This window comes from Aulonocara stuartgranti (genome assembly GCF_965226115.1).
Source record: "Aulonocara stuartgranti genome assembly, chromosome: 2".
In the NCBI taxonomy this organism is placed as follows: Eukaryota; Metazoa; Chordata; class Actinopteri; order Cichliformes; family Cichlidae; genus Aulonocara; species Aulonocara stuartgranti.
In genome coordinates this window covers 5,328,280-5,343,307 of record NC_138940.1, presented here as the reverse complement: position 1 = coordinate 5,343,307, position 15,028 = coordinate 5,328,280, and positions in this window count along the sequence as shown.

Below are 15,028 nucleotides of genomic sequence, written 5' to 3'. Positions count from 1 at the left end.
GATCCATCGTGTCAACAAGTGAACTCGAGATGATAATGCATGCTTTTTATCTCTGCAAGACTTGACCACTGTAACAGCCTGTTTACTTGTCTAAACATGAAAGGGCTAGCCCGCCTACAGGTTGTTCAAAACTCTGCAGCGAGGCTACTGACCCGCTCAAACAAGGGTGCTCATATGACCCCTGTTTTAAAGTCGCTGCACTGGCTACCAATCAGATTCAGGTTCCATTTTAAAATTCTAGTTTTAACTTTTAGAGCATTACAGAGACGCGTCCCCCCCCCCCCATCCCCCCCCCCCCCCTACATTGCTGATCTGATTCATACACATACCTCCACTCGTAACCTGAGGTCAGCAAACTAAAACCTTTTAGTGGTCCCCCACAGTCGTTTTAAAATCCGAGGGGACCGATCTTTCCAAGCCGTTGCACCCAAATTGTGGAATGCACTTCCCCTATTTCTACGGGGTTTGGAGACCTTCAAAAAGCAGCTAAAGACATTTTTATTTCAAAAAGCTTTTAATTAGACCAGGGTTTTCATGGTGTATTTTATGACTGTATTATGTTTTTACCTTGTAAAGCACTTTGTGACATATGTCTGTGAAAGGTGCTATATAAATAAACTTTACTTTACTTTACCTACAGTCTCGTACTTCTTTTCGTCAAATTTTTGTCATAGCAAACATTTTCATTTTGTTTAAAATTAAACATTATTTTATATTCAATGAAATTTTTATTACTTTAGCATGAATGACGTGTCACTTTATTCTGCAATCACTAGGCCAGTAGCTGTTTCCCAACATTTAGAAAGGCTTTTGTAATAGCTGCCTTATCTGCTTATCCAGGTACAAGCAATTTCTATATCTGGTAAGGTAAATAGGTGGGGTGATGGGGTGAACTATCTTAGTAGTAGAACTCTCACCTATAAACAACAAAGCTGATACTTTCTCATGGAAGTTATAGAATTTCATCACTGATATGCAAACTGTGCTCTTTCACAGGCTTTAGATAGTGTGCTGATGATATTGCAGTTTTACTTGGACTTTTAGCACATTCATCCATGGTCCCATAGAGAAGATGGCAAATTCCCCACTACTTATGAAACATTTTTAAGTTACTGGGGAATTTGCAATTGAACTGCTTCTTTCTGGTGAGATTGGCCAATTTATAATCATCTTGTTCAAGAAAATGATTTGGTTGAAAGTTTATTTTAAAAAAGTTTACCATTTGTTCTTTCACGAATACAAACAATTCTGTAAGAATTTTTGAATTGTGTGGAAGAAAAATTGTACTAAAGGTTTTGTACAGACAAATTCAGCAAGTTGAATGTGATTCCTTGTTTTCTAAAAGCAGTGCATCACATCAAACATATAATTTTACATTTACATCAAACGTTGTTTCACCAGACTTAGACATCACAACACCCACAATGCAGGTGTAAGAGTTACTTGTACTTGTAACAAGTTGTTTTCCTGAAAAACGGAAAACAACTTGTTACAAGTAATGTGGCAGAATTGATGACCATAAAGCTGCTGAATGCATGAAAATCAGAATCAGAATACTTTATTAATCCCTAAGGAAATTATGTGGATTAAAAACTATCCACTATCCACTACCCCTTATGATAGTAACTCACATACCTAAGGGCTTGGAAACTGCCAAGCAAAGACTTTCAGCCTAAACCTGCCAATTGAACCTGAGAAATTGAAGCTAGGAAAATAAACCAGATGTTCTCCAATAAATCATCTAAGGTGTACTCTCAGCGGTAGGTGAACAACATGAGAACAAGTACCTAAACAGGATCCTGTAACTATCATAGTGGTAGACATTTAAGACACAGTCTTAAGTATGAAGAGTTGGACGGCATCAGGCCCTGACATGATTCCGCCTACTGGTTAGAGAAAGTAACTGCACTCTGGCACCACAAATGAACCAGCTGCTCATGGATGAAATACAACCAGAATGGCTAACTGAAGGCCGGACAATCCTGTCCCCAAGAATCCCCAGAAGGAGCGAGTCCCATCTAACTACTGGCCAATAAAGTGCCTCAGTACCACACAGAAGCTTCTGTCAGTCATAGCAGACAAGATTTAAAGATTGTATGATAATAAAAACAAAACAGAGAAAAACATAATTGACCCCATACGAGTAAGTGCTTTGGTGACCGTGGGAAGGAAAAACTTCTTTTTAACAGGAAGAAACCCCTAGCAGAACCAGGCTCAGGGAGGGGCAGCAATCTGCCACAACTGGTTGGGGTTAGGGAAGGAAGACAGGACAAAGACACGCTGTGGAAGAGAGCCAGAGATTAATAATAACTAATAATTAAATGCAGAGATGTTTATAAACACTTAATGAGAGAAAAGGGTGAAAAACAGTGCATCATGGAAATCCCACAGCAGCCTAGACCTATTGCAGCATAACTAAGGGAGGATTCAGGGTCAACCTGATCCAGCCCTAACTATATGCTTTATCAAAAAGTTTTAAGAATACTGGCACATGGCTCAATACATGAGTGGGGCTCAGAAATAAATTGTCATGAACACAACATGGAAAAAACTCCAGCTCCTGGTAGGTAGGGCAGTCACTTCAAGCCAGTTGCAAAAGTCAACATCAAGTGCAGGATTCACCAAGGAGATGCTCTGTCCCCACTGCCGTTGTACATAGACCTCAATCCCCTCACCATATCAAGCCATATCATTGACAAGGCTTGGTACGGATACTGACTATGGAATGGAGAAATGGTCAGCCACCTCCTCTACATGGATGACATCAAGCTGTATGCCAAGAGTTAGCAAGACATCAACTCAGTAGTCCACACCTCTAGGATCCAAGTGTAGTCAGATGGAAAGAAAGGGAAAGTAGTTAGAACTGAGGAAACTGCACTACCAGAAGGCAGCAATGCAGACATCGAGAATAGCTACAAGTACCTGGGGATCCCACAGGGAAACAGGAACTGTTAAGAGGAGCCTAGGAAAACCGCAACCACCAAATACATGCAGATAGTAAGGCAAGTCCTGAAGAATCTGCTGAATTTGAAGAACAAGATCCAGGCAAAAACACCTGGGCCCTTCTCATTGTCAGATAGCCTGCTAGGATAATCAGTTGGCCAAAGAAAGAGAAGCCACTGACATCAAGACAAGGAAACTCCTTGCCATGCGTGGAAGGTTTCAACCCAAGTCCAGTACTGTGAGACTGTATGCTAAGTGGAAGGAAGGTAGCCAAGGATTAGTGAGTGCCAGAACCACTGTCCAGGATGAAACAAAGATCCATGGGTACATCAGGAAGATAGCCTCAACTGATAGTGTGTTTCATGAATACCTCAAGCAACAGAAACATAGCTGGAAGAGGAATAAGAAGAGGAACCATCATGGAAGGAAAGGCTGCTGCATGGGATGTACCACTGGCAGATAGATGAAGTGGCTTATATTGAAAAATCCTACCAGTGGCTTGACCAAGCTTGCCTAAAAGACAGCACAGAGGCACTAAGCATGGCAGCACACGAATACACCCGAAGTACAAGATCCACACCAGGTGGTAGACCTGATGCACTTGTGCATCTTTGCACAGGTGCAGGCTGTGCAAAGAGGCCCATAAGACAATCCAGCACATAGCGAGCTAAGATTCTGTGGGACTTCCAGATACAGAAAGACAAACAGGTGATGAACATAGTAGTGGTGGATAAGCAGAGGAAGGCAGTCGTAGTGGCAGATGTAGCTATCCTGAGTGATAGCAACATCAAGAAAAAGAAACACGAGAAGCCAGAGAAATAGCAAAGGCTGACAGAGGAGCTTAAGAAGCTGTGGAAGGTGAGGATATCAGCAGTCCCCGTGGTAATTGGAGCACTCAGGGCAGTAACCCCCAAACTGGGTTAGTGGCTCCAGCAGATCCCAACAACATTTCGAGATGTCCATCCAGCAGAGTGTAGTCCCAGGAAAAGCAAAGATATTGCCCAGGACCTTCAAGTTAACAGGCCTCTGGTAGTGGGCTTGAGCTTGAAGGATAAGGGGTGAGTTGGAAATTTACATAGCAATGTTGATGTTAGTATGGCGAATAACAGCTGAGAATGTTAATAAAACATGTAATCTGTCATTTAACAGTTTCACATGAAGTAAACAGGAACATGACTATTTCATTATTTTTATTAATGTTTGAAAGAGATAATCATGAAAATGTTATTTTAATGTGATTGATTAAAATCTTAATATTAAAGTCTGACTTGTACTTTTCAAATATATCTTAAAATGAAATTTTCCAGAAATGTGTATACAGTTGCACTCATTTAGAGTTCAGGTAAGTGTCCTACTTTTGCAGACAAGCTGTCCTATTAAACCCAAAAAACCTCACTGAAATAGGAGGCAGCTGGATCTTTTTCAAACCTTTACACAAGCATGTTGACAAAGGTTAACCCATATCAGAAACAGCTAATTGTGTAAGTGAATTTGGAAATGATGTTAAAATTTTACCAGATTATTATACCATATGAATTCACACTAATATTATAGCAATATTGGTAGAAATATAAAAAATGACTTAAGTTAGTCTTTTTCTTTTTTATTGTGTATTTTTTGTCTTTTTCTGTCAAATTAAATATACTACAAAAGTGTATAGAGAGTTGGAGAGAATGTGTGAATCCTTAGCTGTGAAAAGCATTGGTCTGAGTACTGTTAAGCTTATTTATATAGCATATTTAAACACAACAGCTGTTGACCAAAATGATGCACAATAAACAATAAACCAAGTACAATCAGTAAAGGAATAGAAAAAGAAAACTAAAATGCAAAACAATGACTATGCTTGAGTGTGGGCACTCGGCACAATTCTCCGTGGTTTTCAGGGTTTTCCATTAAGTCATAGTACCCGGTACCAAGTACGTTTTTTGTTCCTGCTCAGCCAGGGTTCCAAGCAATCTGAGCAGGTACTAAAATGTGACATCGTCAGACTGCATGCCACTGATTGGCTGGTCAGTAGCGTCACTCGATGATTCATGAGAACATCTCGAAAATCAAGGCCACCATTCATGAAACCCAGCAATGGGGGAAATGGCTACGAAAAACAACACTGTGGTCCCAGAGTCTGACGAAGCAGCAGGTATATTCTTGCCTTGACATACACCTTTGTTGTAGCGCTTGTGTCGCATATTAATTATGTCACGGACGCTCTGACACCTTTGGCAACCCGCAAAGTAAAAACTTCATTGCTCTGCCTAACCATTTGTGTTTTGCCGCGTACATGACAATAAACTTCTTGAATCTTTAAACTTGACAACAACCACACACATAACCCCTTTATCTTGCATAAATAGGTTGCTGATTTTCTTTCCTCGTTTCAGGTATTACCAGCAAAATAGTTGCATGTTTAATCATCTGGGAATTTACCCAGATTTATTTATTTATTTAGACAGAGATCTTGACCCCCCCCCCCCCCCCCCCCCAATGTTCAGCACAAAGTTACGCCGATGTTAAAGATAACGGTTTTTCTGAAGGTCTTTATAGAAACACCAAAAGATGAAACGCATAGAAAAAAAATCCTTTCGATGTTTTTTCTTTTTCTTTTTTAAGTTGCAGAGGTACATTCGCTACAACGTGACTCGGATTGACTGACTTTCCATTATAATCCAGTAATGTGCATGGTTATTGTCATAGCACAGGAGTGGGTAACTCCAGGACTCGAGGGCTGGTATCCTGCAGGTTTTAGATGTGTCCTTGATCCAACACAGCTGATATAATGGCTAAATTACCTCCTCAACATGTCTTGAAGTTCTCCAGAGGCCTGGTAATGACCTAATCATTTGATTCAGGTGTGCTGACCCAGGGTGAGATCTAAAACCTGCAGGACACTGGCCCTCGAGGCCTGGAGTTGCCCACACCTGTCATAGCAACACTGCCGAGCTTCCCGTAAAGTAATTAGTTTGGAAAATGTGAACGAGGGCATACATTTTTGGATTATTCATTGTATTTTAATACGTTTTTGCAGCTGCTGAAAAAGAATATGTGGCCCACCATGTAAAATGAATTTGACTTCCCTGGTCCACATGGACTTACACTCATCAGAGACTTTTTTAGGTACAGCTGTTCAGTTGCTTGTCAATGCAAATAAAGTCCCAATCAAAAGTTTAAGACCACTTGAAAAATGGCAAACAATCATATTTTGTGTGGTTGGATCTTAACAAGGTTCCAAGTAGAGCTTCAACATCCAACAAGAAGAAATGGGAGTGAGACAAAATATTTTTTGAGCATGCAATTTATTGAGAAAAACGCTTCAACTGAAACAGGATGTTTTACAGCTGCTCAAAAGTTTAGGACCACATTGTCATTTTCTGTCAGGTAGTCACACTGCCATGACATTCTGATGGCAAAGGCAAAAAACTTTCAGTTTTTTAACATGGTCAGGTTGTTGAACAGCATAAGCAGGGTCTCTCACACCATCACTGTTGAGGTGGGACATAGTAAGACAGTCACTTGGAATTTCTTAAATGATCCTGAGGGTTATGGAACGAAAAAGTCAATTGGAAGACCCAAAAAGATTTAATCAGCACTGAGCTGGGGAATCCACTTGGCTGTCCATCGAGACACCCAACGACCCAAATTAAGGCCGTTACTGGTGCCGACTGCAGCCCCATAACCATCAGACGGCATCTGGGACTGAAGGGCTTCAAAAACAAGAAATGTCTTTAAAGGCCTCGTCTCCTGTAATGCCATAGAACTGACCATTTGGACTTTGCAATAGAGCACCAAACATAAGACATTGAAAGGTGGAAGAAAAGTTTATTCTCTGATGAGAAAAGAATTTAACCTTGATGGTTCTGATGGTTTCCAACGTTACTGGCATGACAAGCAGATCCCACCTGAGATGTTTTCCATGTGCCACAGCGGAAGAGGGCGCCATAATGGTCTTGGGTGCTTTTTCCTTCAGTGGAACAATGGAGCTTCAGGAGGTGCAGGGACAGAACACATTTAACCTTAAAGCAGATGGGCCACAGCTGCACAAATCAGACAGACAGTCCAACATGTTCATCTAGCATCTCCTTGTCTTACAGGATTGCAGCACTGTGTTCATTCCATGAAGTCCTTAATGCAAATTAAGTAATTTGTAATGAAACAATTTGTTTTACTTGATTTCCAGTTGATTAGAATCATTCTCTTAACTGACTGAAACTCCACTACCATCAAATGCAGTTCTTTTTTGCAGCCTGGGCATTTTCAAACCTGGACAAAATTTGATATCTATAATAAGAATACTGACCAAAACTGCTTAACAAGAGGGCTTTACAACAGCAAATGCAGGTGAGGTGTCCTTAATGTCACAACCATGCCGCAGCAGTTTTGATGAAGTATCATCATTAATGTGCAGGGTGTGATACAAAGCCATGTATACTATTCTTAACTGAAGTATATTGTATTGATTTTGTTCCACTTTGTTTGTCATTATCATTTTAATCTCAGTGTTGTAGTTTATGTTCCTATTAAACTCAGCCAGCCTTATCTTATATCTATTCTAGCTGTCTGATGATAGTTGGAGCACACAGCATTTGTAGATTTTCTGCTCTTCTCATCTGAATGTGAAGTGAACAGTTATTAGCTGCATTGCTGCCATATTTGGGCACATATTATATAGACTGTTAGGCTTAAATGTAATAATTTCTGTTATGCTTTCTGCTTCTCTTCAGGTTTGCTGGGAAAGGGCCAATAGAAATAGGTAGCATCAACTCACAAATGATATGTTTCCTCTTGGTTGGCACCATACTCTATAACCTATTTTTTTTCTGTCTAAATTGGGAATATCTAAGCTTGTGTGGAGTGGATAGAAGGCTAGAAGCCAAATATCTCTGTATTCGTATAAATAAATCTATCCCCCTGAGCCAGCTGACTGAACTGCACTTATGTTTCCTCACCTTTTCACCGACACTGTTCTTCTCCCTTGTTACTTATTTACACTTCCTAAAATATCCAGCTTTTGGTTTTCGTCATTAGTTTCTCACTGATCTCTTTTGTTTTTAGTCAAGCTATAAACATGGAAAGTGTGACTTCTCACCTGTCTAAGTGTGTCATCATCAAGTCTCCCGGCAGAGCATCTGAGGACAGGTGTGATACAACATCAGTTCATTTCTGTTCACAGTTCATTCTCTCCTTATCAAACAGCTGTAAAGTGTTGCTGCAGAAACATGCGGGGTGTAAAGATTTCAGCTCATGGATGACAACGTTTCAATATTTTACAGTTTCACAATAACAAAAGAAAAAAAAAGGATCTAAGGGAAAATTTGGAATCCAGAGATGGTCATGAGTAGTCACACCCTCTTTTATCGAGTGTTAAAACTTGTGAAGAATTCTTGCAACCAGGTAAGAGTCTGATCATTCTTGCTCGGGAGACTTTCACCCATTATTCATGCAAATAATTCCTGGAATAGATTCTGCAAGTTTTGTATCGTTGTGTATACTCTGCACTTCTGATGTCCATTCATGGATTTTCAAAGCTGACAGGCCACTGTGATGGCCATAGGCCTTCAGGTAGGGTTTGATAGGTTGTTTCAATACCCTGGACCCTGCAGTTGTCATGGAAGAGGCATGTGGCAGGCAAAAGGTGGACCCAGATGCAGGACTTATCAAATGGAAGTTTAACTAAAAAACACAGCTTTTATCTGCAGGTAAAAGCTTGGAACACAGCTGGAACAAATCAGGGGTAATGAGACAAAGGAAGTTTAACAGAACACAATACACACCAGATGAGAGGCTATGAAAATAAAAAAGGAAGTAATGAACACACAGACTCAGACTAAGAGACGCAAACTTGACACAGACAGAAGCCAAAAACATGGAGACAAGACTGAGGGAACAGGATGGGAATACAAAAGGGAATAATCAGCACCATAACATAAAGCCTGAATTACAACAATACAATATACAGAACTATAATATGACAATAAACAAAACCCCTAAATATTCCCCAAACTCAAAACTCTGGGTCAACGACCCAAGGGATCATGACAGCCTGCTCAAACAAGCGAGCTATATTGGTGCCACATGGTGCAATGTTTGCCAAATGTCCTTTTTTTTTTGAACATTGAGCATTTATTTTGGACATGGAAGAACAGAGAGGGAGCAGGGTAAAAAACAAGAAAGGAACTGGCCCAGGGCAGGATGGAACATGGGCTACAGGAATAGGATTTCAGACTTGTCAGCTCAGCCTGCTGAGCCATACTGGCACCCACATGGTGCTGTTTTCTATTTTTGCTACTCCTAAACTGTGGGAAAAAAATATTCCCCTGATCTGTGTTTCATTTTAACTTTATGAGTTTGGGAGATCGGCTCATCTAACCACTTTGATATTCATAGTAACAGAGTTGTTGGCAGGTGCATTAGAGTACTTGCTTACTCGTGTGCTGGTTATGTTTTGTAAGTTCCTGAGTACACCTGTGTAGTTGGTGTCCCCTCAGGGGGGAAGGTTTTACAGGGATTCCATGTTCCTGGAAAAAAGCTTAGTTGACCTGGAGTTCAACAAAAAGTTAATGAGTTTTTTCATTGCAACGATAATAATAATAATAATAATAATAATAATAATAATAATAATAATAATAATGTTTTGATGTAGAGATGAAATCATCTAACTCTACTCCAGTTTTTTCAGTTCATCTATTTACATAATTAAATGCTAACATTTTGATTTAGGGGCTAATGTGGCATTTTTTTTTGCATTTTATTAATTTATTTAACATTCACATTTTTTTAAATGTTACTCTTCAAAAAGACCATAAAAGCCATAATTTAACAAAATAATCCTCACTTTTTTGGTAATAATATAAACATGGCATCCCCAGAGACTTCAATAAGTAACATGAGTTAGGCAAATAACAAACTCCGACGCATGCAGCACTTTTATTAATGTGCTAGGTAATAGTGGTATGGTGTCCCTTCTTCATGCAATAATGTATCTTTTGTGATATAATAATTTAGTGTAGTTTGTTGCCAATGATTGGAATATGATCTGTATCCAGGTTTGTTCAAACAGTGACCATATTATGCTTGACTGTTATCCATCCATATTTCATTTTAGTACAGAATCACCAAACATGAGCTTCTGTCGTTAACTGTTACTTTAGATCAGGAGCACAACGTCACAGATAAGATGAAATACCAGTTACAGTAATCTCACTAGATAGCGTATGACCATGAAATGACCTTTGATTGTTTTGTGCATTGTGTTGTAATTTTGTGATGTTTATCTGTGCACAATTGTGGTTAGGAGCATGCTTTTTCCCCTTCCTTAATGTGTTATGTAATGTTTTTCCTCTAAAACAGACATCTATTTTCCCATGACCCCCACACACATTGCACCATACATCATTATGACACACAGTCTCTTCTAATACCCTCACCCTGTGGCTTTGTAGATTCAGCATTTCCTACCTATACATAACGCCTTGTCCTGCTCTTTTGCGTTGTGTGCTTTGAATACAAAATGTCCTTGAGGAATAAAAAATCTGTCCTGAAACAAAAGTTTATTAATACATTTCACAGGCCATCTGGATCCCCTGCAGCAATCACACTGTGATTTACGACCTCACAGAAACTCCAGCTTCTTAAATGTGACACATTGCTACATTTGTCTGTTATGCTTTTGAATTGTAAATGGAATATTTTGAGCTAACTCACTTCTTTTATAGTCTGTATTTCTTAAAGAAATGACTGGATAAACAACATTTCAGCCATAACTTTTTTTTTCTTTGATAAACTGTAAATGTTATGTACGACTCCATAATTTTGGTAATAACCTCCAAAGCCACCTATAAATCCACACGGCTAGACCACATATTGTAATCCAAATAAAATAAAATTCCAAATACAGTAAAATCAAATAAAAATGTATGTTTCCTTTTGTGGCAGTACTACTGAGGTCAATAAGATCATTTTGAGGCTGTATTTTGTATTTTAGTGAGTTTTTTAAAAATATTATTCTTATATATTTTTTATCTTTCAGTTTATTTTTTCTCTTCCATGTAATTGACATACAGGGTAGAGTCAAAATAGCAAGAACATTTAATATAATAAGGTATAAACAGATTCTGGTGTTTCACTTATGTCCTGATTTGCTTGCCTAAGTGTTACCTTGACTTCATAGTCACCGACATGTTGCCATCTAGTGGTCTCTTTGTGAATTTCAGCCCAGCAAAACTATCTTCCACTCCAAATACCCGATCTCACCCAAACAAATTGGATTCATAATGTATGGCTTACATTACACGCTGTTTATATCATATCTGAGGCTGTAGACGAGCCCTGGCAGTAAATCTATTCAGTAATATCTCCCAGTCCTCTGTGTGACATTGCCAATAAGATGGAGAATTTGTGATGTGATGTATGAGTGGCCAAGGTGAATGTATTGTTTTAACCAAAAGGGCACCAGCTGCATTCACAGAGTTGTGGCGTGGAAAGTGGAAATCTGACCTATTGGTTTAGAGCAGATAACAACACATTCCCCCTGACCTTTCCGCTTCATTACTTGCCATGATACCTAATAAATTGAGAAGAATACAGCGCTGCTGTCACACCAGAAGAAAGCAGGTAGTATTTTTTCCTTCTATGATCTGAAAGTCGGACAGTCAGTTATTTTTGTCATTTCTGAACCTGAAGGTCAGTGATACATGTTAAATTACCAAAATGTCTGAAAAGACAAGTCGTGATCAAATAAAGAGGAATAAAAATAAACAGTTTAATGATGTTCAGTGATATAACCACTGCTGGTGTAAAATGTACGATCACTTTACTACAGAAGAGTAAAACATAATTGATGATATTATAACCGCAATAGACTTGTTGATTGGTATAATCCACAAATATGAACCCTTTTAATAAGTGTTGCAAAGATGCAGTGCAATTTGGGGAACACTCAACTGAAACTGTCCACTGTAATTAAATACAAGTGGAATATTTTCAAAATCACAATGATTCTGAGTTAGATTTAAAAATAAGACCTCCGCACTTTTAATAAATTAAATTATATTTGGCGACCTCTGCTGGCCAATATTGATTAAAGTACAAGGCTAAAGTTTGTTGGTGATGCAGTTACAAAATTACCACCTTGGAAAATCAAAGGTTCATTGTCGTTATACTGAAGGGAACGAGTGAGAGTGTGCGGTGATGCATTTGTTGTCACTGTTCCCTGACATCAAGACGGTTCTTGGTTCAAGCCTGGCCTTTGTCGGTGGAGTTTACAAGAGAGTACAAGTTGTGTTCTTGCATACACAACACATAAAAATGCTGAAATACTAGTATGAGTGACACAATAAATGCAGTGATTAACGTAAGATGCATGAAGCTGAACCTGATATGGGATTTAGAATTGATCAGGTAGATTTAGGTAGGCAGCAACAGCATATGTCACTACCAAACCAGTTTTTAACCTATCCTATGAATAAGTTTCCAATAAAAATATTTTTAGTATTTAGTATTTAATATTTTAAAAACAAATAAGAACAACCCATCCCTATAACGTGTTTCAGAGGATAAATCTAACATCCCCTGCAGAGAACTATAAACCTATATCCATAGTCTACAATATGCTGTTACAACACACCAGTCATGGCTGGAGATGTATACAGGTCTATGTGCATGGATGGGTTTAGTTTCAGTAATGGCGGTATGGTGACGCCTTCCAGCAGGGATTACCACACTGTGTGCTCTGGCTCACCCACTGTGCACGGTAATGAAGGAGCGCTGCGGAGACTGGAGGCACTGGCGGCAGGTCGCTTTACACGGCAGACGATAATTCTGGACGTGACTGTATTACCAGAGATTAAAACTGTCTGAGAGAGACATATATATATATGGAGAGAGAAACGAGGGGAGGGAGATGTGTGGCTTTATGCACTTTTTCCCCCTTCAACCTGTTTGTACAATTTAACAGCAGATCACTGGCTAACAGTCCAGGAAATCAAAGGAAAACTATGTCAAAAATGTCTGTTTTTTAAGTGCCACAGCCCTTGATGAATGCAAGCTTGGACCAAAAGCTAAACAATGAAATTGGTTTGACAAGCAGATACATACCTTAAAATTCAAGTCTTCATCATTTAAATGGGAGCACAAAATGTTAGAGGATACTTGTTGAGAAACACAGCTTTTCAGTTTTTGTGGGATCCAAACTGAAACTTTAATTTGGTCCCTAAGCTTACTTCACAACATATGACAAGTACTGACACTCATTACCATGCAATATAAGCACTGATCACAGAGATGAATAAAGGTGTGTGGGATGTAGGTGGAGCGCTGTAGGCATTGTTGCTTTGACATGTAACAGGTAATGTTTTGTCTGGTTGCAGAATGCCTTGCATTTTACAAAGAAATCCCAGTTAGGTCATGTGTAACTTTATCATCAAGGAGTAATCTGCAAGGTTATTGTTTTTCTTGTTGGAGACATCTTTGACGCAAACCGATTATTACTGCTGTGGTTTTGAAGTTAATCTACCCAGAGATGAGTTGGCAAGCAAACAGTGAGTCAACAGTGAGTTTGGATTTTCTGTTGCCACAGTTTGAGTTGTTCTAGACATCATTCTTTTCTTTCGCTCTCTGCAGACATTTTTTCTTGTGCTGCTCTCGGTTCTGCCTCAAGTTATTTCAAATCACTGTGAAATGCAACATGCATTGTCCTCATAGGATGGTGAGATTTGTATCTGGAACATTATTTATGTTGCACAGCATTACCTCACCTTTAACTGTTAAAGGTAAAGTGAGATTTCAGCAACTCTGCTCCCCTCTCAGGTCTCTGCAGAGAGTGAGATCCTGTGGAGATCAGGCAGAGAGAGCAGATCTTAGAAAGATCAATACTCCTTAGTGGATTTCCTATATCAACCACACTGAAATCCTACCATCTGTGACATATAGGTTGAGAGTATAAGTCACTGCTGGGTGGAATCCAATCCCATAAGTCGTTCTTCACACCGTTTGTTCTTGTAGGGCTGGAAATGCTGGAAGCTGGCAGAGGTGGAAGAGTGGAGGTAACTTCACCAGGTGGAGTGGTTACTCTTTTTCATCAGTTCAGTGTTTGTTTTACTTTTCAGTTTCTTTAGATGGTGGTTACTGGTATCCTTACTTGGCAAATATACTGATAATGAAGCACACACATTTAACATGACCCGAACTATCTATCTATCTATCTATCTATCTATCTATCTATCTATCTATCTATCTATCTATCTATCTATCTATCTATCTATCTATCTATCTATCTATCTATCTATCTATCTATCTATCTATCTATCTATCTATCTATCTATCTATCTGGTAGCGAAAGTAAAGGCTGGCTATTTTGTGCTTGTAAAATGGAAATTTAGCTAAAAGTAATATTTAAAAACAACAAACAGCTAGATTGAATCTGTCCATCGACTGCTCACTAACTTATAATTATTATTTTTGACTTATATCATTGTCATTGCTGTGACATTTCCAGGAAGGCAATGGCTCCTGGCTCCAGGAAGATATTACAGTCTTTTATTTAACCATTTCACATGCATTTAACGTGTTTTACTGCACAGACAGAAGCGAACGACAAGATTAATTTTAGTAGTGCATGACAAGATTAATTGTGTCCCCCTGGCTGAGGTGCAGTATTAGTTAACTACTTACTTTCGTTTATAGGGTTTTTTAAATTTTACTTATTTATTATTTTACTTATGTTATTGAAAAAAAGTAAATGGGTCATGAAAAGTTTATGGAAAGACAAATGGTTTCTTTTCAAATGTATTTATTCAGGTCCTTTAGCCACCAAAGGTGAGTGCCATCTGGTACCATTACACTTAGGAGAAGCGAAACATCTGTACAGCTGGTATCTCCAGAACTGGACAACTCACAACCAAAACAATCTCTGTGCACTTCACTACAAGACAGAGGAGAAACAGGGTGAACTGTCCCTTTAACTTGAGTTATTTCTTCTAGAAAATTAGTTTAAAAATAAAATGTCATTCCCGATATACACAATAATATTGATTAACATTTTAATATATATAGCAAAGTAATGTTTACCCCATTTCTGCACTATATCAAAAAT